General features: G+C 37.8%; 1 non-coding gene across 1 annotated transcript; it reads right to left on the bottom strand.

Moving 5' to 3' along the window:
- Positions 1-6,354: 6,354 nt before the first annotated feature.
- On the bottom strand, positions 6,355-6,461 carry LOC141644666 (small nucleolar RNA R71). Its single transcript, XR_012544278.1, has one exon. It is a non-coding gene; the product is annotated as a small nucleolar RNA R71 (small nucleolar RNA).
- Positions 6,462-7,079: the final 618 nt, after the last annotated feature.

The following is a 7,079-nucleotide window of genomic DNA, read 5'->3' as shown; positions in this document are numbered from 1 at the left end:
GAGGTATTTAGCTACTCATGATATTGGTAAAATCAACAACAAGATTAACGAAATAGACTACTGAATTTATGCTTAAATTAACGGAACAAAAGATTTGCATAAAACGATAATTATGGCTTCAGGAAACTAATCTATCAATTCTAGCTACGAACGAAATAAAGCAATAAAACTTAAATAATGAACAAAGGAATACCAGTAGAAGAATTGCATGAAGAAAGATCCAAACCTGAATGCAAAAGTGAATGATTAAAGCTTGAGTTTCAAACCCTAATTATTTATTATAATCTAAAACTGAATGAAACTTGATAAAAACTAGATGCTTTCTGACTAAAATCCAGTTACGTTATATAGAAATATCACGCAACTCTTTATTCCTAAACCTAATATACAATGGGCTTCCTTTTCCTCGATCTTTTAATTCACGTCTGAATTACGGTCTGGTCGATCGACCAGTGTGACCAGTCGATCGACTGGACGGCGCTGAACAGTATCCTCTGGGGATCGTGCATTGGTCGATCGACCATATGGGGCAGTCGATCGACTACCATAGCTGGTAGTCCGCTTCTAATTCCTCATAAAGTTGTCTTTTTGGCTTCGAAACGCGCACCAAGTTCATCTCTCGAGTCTCCACTCCATGTCAAATGCAATGCGAGGTACTCGGGGACGGATTTAGCTCAATATCTACTCATTTCCGCATAAATCTGCAATTACATAAAAATACGAAAGTAGACGAAATGGGGCAAATAATAGCCTAAACTACACAAATGAGCTCTGAAATGCGTGTAAAATGAGATGTAAAACATCATATTTAAGACACGCACCAGTGATTAACAATAATTAAACAAGGGTAAAAAGAGATTATACCTATTTGAGATGATCCAAATAATAAAGCAAAGAATAATAGAAGTAATCTTGATGATTGATGGAAGGTTGTCAATCCTCCAATAAACCCCAATAATCTTCTAATTACCCAACTAAACTAGGAATAATTGAGAAATTAAGGAAAGATTAAGATGTGATTAATATTGAAAAGTGTATTAAAACTTTGATTAAGACTAAATATAGAGAAGGATTATGATATGATGATTCTAGGGTACTACAATGAGGTATTTATACTAAAATTAAGTACAAGGATTAGGGTTACTAAGGGCTTAAATGACGATTAAGACCCTAAGAAAAACATAACAATCTTGTTAATCCCGAGGGACATGCGCGGATCGTGCTGCAACTCCCACCAGGATCCGCTCGTCCTCTCCTGAAGCACGGCTGGTCATGTAAGAAGATCCGCTCGGATTGTCTAGGAGACGCTCGGATCCTGCCTCTGGGATGCTCATCCTGAGCTCAGGCCGCTCGAATCATGGCACAGGGTTCTTCTCTTGTTTGGCTCCTTAACAATCCGCGGGGATCGTGTTAGGGATGCAAGGTTAGCGATCCTCTCCTACCAAGGACACAAAACCTCAAAGAATTTGCAAAATGGGAAACTAAAGATAAGAAATGACCCTAATATATGCTAGAAAGCATGGGAACGAGGTTAATTCGGGGACTAAATGTGCTCAAATATGAGTCACATCAATGCATTAGTCAAATCACAACACTGGAAAATCATAAATAATTAAACAATTTATTTTAAAACGGGTTCTGTCAAACCAATGTTGATATATGTAATATGATAACGGCTTAACAAAGAACCGTTATCATTTTGTGTTATACATATGGTCAAACAATCAATACTGCAACTTTGAATCAGAAAAAGTAAAAATTACAAGGCATGCATTAGTCAAATCACAAAAATTACAGGGCATGCAACCGTTGTGTTTTTACTCATTGGACAACGGTTTTTATAACCGTTTTGTTTTTACTAATTGGACAACGGTTTTTCGATAACCGTTGTTTTCTTACTCATTGGACAACGGTTTTTTGGATAGTCTTTGTATGTTTATATGTTTAACACGGTAAAGTTAACCGATTCTTATTTAACTTGTACCGTTTCCACTTTCCAATTCTTAACTTGTTAAGTTTCCAATTCTTATCTTATCATACCGGTTCCAATTCTTATTATCTTATTATACCGTTTCTAATACAACCCAAACTCATTATAAGTAGAATTATAATTTTGCCTCTTTAAAAAAAAAGCTAGTCCTCCATTAATTTTCCAAATCGATTATGTTGTCAAGTTCATCAACTTATAGTGGTTCATATTATTCATCCACTGATGATGATGATGATGATGAAGCATCATATGAACCTCTTGCAAGACCCCCAAGTAGAATTATGTACGCTAAACCCTTTATGTGCATCATTCACAATCTCCTGTATACAAAGGACGGGCATGGAAAGGCTATACTGCTATACTCTCGTATAGCCTTGACTGGTTAATAGGTTTCATTCGGTTAGCTGATTTGAATTTGGTTCAAACTATCTACCCGGACAATGATCCGCATGATGGCTTCGGGCGGTGCACCCTCATCGAGTTTGGCGGGGGTGAGGAGCGGGAAGGCTTTCGTCAGGCTCGCAAACTTGAGTGGGCATTCTATAACATTGACTCTTCAAGACTCTAGTTTGATCACGATGATCAGCGGGTAGGCCCATATTTATGGGTTGCGAATGAATCTGACCGTCTCCTACTACTTTCGATTCTACACCGCCAAGATCGCAGTGCCGAGCAGGGGACAGTGCCGTTGGAATGGGAAAACAACTCTGTGGATTGGGCTGAAGGTGAAAGAGACATATATGGTGATAATGTCTCTGAATTCCATAGGATGGGGTAACAAAAAACATACTCCCTCCATGCAACTCCACACTACACATTTACTTTTTCACGTTTGTCAACGCTTGTTTTACGCGATAAATATCTTTAGCTTGATATTTTAATGTACTCCTAAAAACCTAAATCATTATAATAAAAGTTAGATATTTTTCTAGTAATATTGTCTCTGAATTCCAGAGGATGGGGTAACAAAAAAGGTAACAAAAAACATAAATAATTAAACTTTAATTCAAATCACCACCATAATCCAAGTACAACTTATAATGCCAGATAATAATTAAAGACTTAATTATTAGAATCTGATGAAGTATTAGGATGCTCATCATGAATTTCGGTATAAAGCAAGTCGTAGATCGACCCTTCATTATCATCGGGAAGCGCACGTGGAATGGCCTCTGCACGGTGGCAAGAATGTGATGCTTCCTGCAATGGTTTCGGCAGATGATGATCAAGATGGGTAACAACCCATAGATAAGGGCCTTGTTTATCATCCAAATAGAAGTCCTCTTTCCCCGCATCTTCCCCCACAAATCTAGCCCCTAATTTTCTTGCCTGACGAAAACTATCATGGCAGTTGGCTTCTTCAAACACGATAAAAGCGAAGCCTACAAAACCTTGCTTGTTTGTAGACACAGAGTACACTTTTTTAACCGCGGTGAAACCGGAGTCATGAAGCATTTGCATCAACCACCCAAAATTAGGGTTTAAACCATTTCTATTCACACCATAATGAACCAGGAGATTATGGAGGATGCAAGTAAAAGGCTGTGCATAACGAGAATGTGATTTAGCTCCGATACACCAACCATATTGTTTTTACAGAGAAATTAAAGAGTAAATGTTTGATAATTTAGAATTTGACCTAAAACATTATGAAGACATATTTATTTAATTATTTTGCTCAAATTAAATATTATTGGTCAAATTGAATATTTATTAAAGTTCTGATAAAGTTTTGAATGCAGTAGTCACACTAAAAAATCTAATCGAATATTGACAACGGTTGAATTGAAAAACCGTTATTTCATAATAGAAAATAATAACGGTTACAAAAAAAAACCCGTAGCTATAACATAACTGATGTGACCATAATTAGAGCATATTTAGTCCCCGAATTAGCCTTGTTCCCATGCCTTTTAGTGCATATTTGGGTCATTTATTATCTTTAGTTCTTTGTTTTGCATATTCTTTGAGGTTTTGATCCTTTGGTAGGAAAGGAGTGCAAACCTTGCATTTTCATGGCAAAATGAGGCTAAATTGATTGAATTCAATGACCAAGCATCAAGGAGAGACAAGATTAGAAGGCCTTTGTACATACTATAGTAGATGGGCAATGATGAGAAACGATCCTTGCATCCCCGAGGAAATCCTCAAGGACTTTATGAAGAAAAAGGAAGAAAAGAAGAAGGAACAAGACTGCCTGATAATTCGTGCGGATTGCCTTGAATCTGCCCGTCCACCACGCCACAATCCGAGCGGCTTTTCCAGAAGATGCCCGGGCAAAACCACCCAAAGACGCCTGTCTTTCCCTTCTGGACGCTCGTCCAGAAGCTGCCAAATCCGCACGTCCCGTGCTAAAGACGCCCGGATTCCCAGACAGTCCCATTTCGTCTTCTACAAGCTTCAAGGAAGGATGCACATCTTTTTCTAGAGACCGGAGTCTCCCTAGAGACCGGAGTCTCCCTAAGAGACCGGCGATTCCTCAACAAGGGACTTAATCATCATTTAAGCCCTTAGTTAACCCTAATTCATGTACCTAATCCCGACTATAAATACCCCATTAGTCTAATTAGAAGAGCATGTTCTTCTTAACAATCTTTAGTGTAGTTAATATCAATCAATTCTCTCTTTAATCTTGTAATCAACATTTAATCAAGTTTTAATACAAGTTTTATTTCCTTAATCTCTCTCTTGTTCATCCTTTATTTTGGGTAATTGAAGATTATTTGGGTTATTATTGGGAGATTGACAACCTTCCAATCAAGCATCAAGTACTTCTTTTATTCTTTGCTTTATTATTGGAATCATTAGTAGGTATAATTCTCTTAATCCCTTTTTAATTATTGTTAATCATTTTCATTTATTCATCATGTTTCACTTTGTTGGTATGATTGATAACCTTGCTAGCAGGTTCAACATGATAATGAGTGAGTAGTTTCCTTAGCTAGGGTTAATGGGTGATTAGGGGAAACCAACATGGGGAATGATTCATGCTTAAATTAATATGCTTTCATGTTTTATTTGCTTGCTTGTTTTGATCTCAACTCATGCACATGTAATGTTTGATGAAATGCGAGCCTATGAATCCTTGCATTTTTTACCCATCACCTATCTTTTCAATGAGACTTGTAAGACATAAACCAACTCGAGTCTCATTAGACCATGCATGTTGTTGAGTAGGGAAGATTAAGTCGACTTGTAGGTGTTGTACAATCTAATCGATTCGGCTCCGGGACCCAAACTTTCCTAGGATTGTAAGATATAAACCAACTCGATCCATCACAACAATAATTGCTTTCTTATAACTTGAGAATATGTTTGTATGATCAATTTCCATGAATCCCCTATGACCCCATGACACCCTAGTGCCTTTTATCAATTGTTTACATCCCTTTTAATTCATCTTGCGTGTTTACTTTCATTGGTATTTAGTTTAGTGATCTTCTACTTCAAACCCCAATTGTGACACCCTTAGACACCACTAGTTGCAATAGAAATCTCATCTCAATTCCCGTCCCTTGGGATCCAACCTTTACTTACCTCTTTACTAATTGTAGAGTTGTTGGTGAAGTTAAAAATTGTGTTTTGGTCTAGGTGCTCTTGACGACAAGTACTGAAAACTAAACCCCTCACTAGGGATCACGACCAAAAATGGCGCCGTTGTCGGGGACGGTGTTAACTTGATTTAGATTTTCTTACATTGTTATTAGTTGTGTCTTTCTTTGCCTTAGGGAAGTAAAACTCCTCAAGGTTTGTTCTAATTATTTTCGAGTTGTTTGATATTTTGCATGTCTAGAAGGTCACAAGGTGACTTGTTACCCTTTGATCACGAAATTGAAAGAACTTTGACAACCAATAGAAGACTTGCTAGGGGAACTTTGAGAGGTATTGGTGAGGTTGTAGATATTCAACCAAATACTATTGAGTTCATCAACCCTTTTGCAAGAGAAGGTGAGGAGAACCCAACATAAAATCCAACACAAAATCAACCCACAATGCCTAAATTTTCATCACATTGCGTACCCACCGAGGAGAACCTACCCAATGGTACTCCCACACCACAACATCTAACCGGAAATTTTATTGCCAAATCCGCATTTATCCAATTAGTCGAAAAAAGCCAATTTGGGGGGATGCCTAGTTAAGACCCTCACTCTCATATGGAAACCTTTTGTGACTATTGTGATGCGATTTCTCAAACCGGTGTAACTCAAGACCAAATTCGATGGGTCTTACTTCCTTTTTCTCTAATTGGCACCACAAAACAATGGTTGAAGGGCCTTGATAAGGCTACTCTCGGAATTGATTCTTGGAAGAAGTTGGCTCTAGCTTTCTACAAAAAGTTCTATCCACCGGAAAAGACTAACATGCTAAGAGCTCAAATTAAGGGCTTTAAGCAAAGAGATGAAGAATCTTTGTATGAAGCTTGGGAACGATTCAAGGGAATTTGTCGCTCATGTCCTCATCATGGACTTAGCGAATGGTTCTTGGTACAACAATTTTGGAACGGTCTTTATGAAGATTCAAGGAACATTCTCAACATGGGATCAAATGGAATGTTCACCGAAGTTGATGACAATCAAACTTGGAACAAAATTGAGGAAATGGCGGTCCATAACTCACAATATAGTAGACCTCGCAAGGCTACTAGAGGAGGAAAACATGAAGTGGACTCCATTACTCAATTGGGTGCTCAACTTAGTGCTCACATTGATACCATCAATTTGAAGTTTGAAAAAGCTATGGCTAGACTTGAAGAAGCCTCAAAATCACCAAAGCATCATGTTAATGCCATGACGGCATCTTCATCAATCTCAAGTGGGATATGTGAGAATTGTGGAACTTTGGGATATGACCAAAGTGAATGTAGGGGAACAAATGAACAAGTGAATGATTTCCAAGCATACATGAGTTGTACCCCTTATTCCAACTATTACAATGAAAACACCAAATTCCATCCAAATCTCTCATACAAAAGCCAAAATGTTCAAAACCCTAAACCAACATACACCCCACCTCCCATGAGAAACCAAAATCAAAGACTCTTTTACAACCAAAACCAAGGTTACCAAAATCAAACTCCATACAATCA

The sequence above is a fragment of the Silene latifolia genome, chromosome 2 (assembly GCF_048544455.1).
Source record: "Silene latifolia isolate original U9 population chromosome 2, ASM4854445v1, whole genome shotgun sequence".
NCBI lineage: Eukaryota > Viridiplantae > Streptophyta > Magnoliopsida > Caryophyllales > Caryophyllaceae > Silene > Silene latifolia.
The sequence above is the reverse complement of the archived record's forward strand: the minus strand, read 5'-3'. Positions and strand labels throughout refer to the sequence as shown.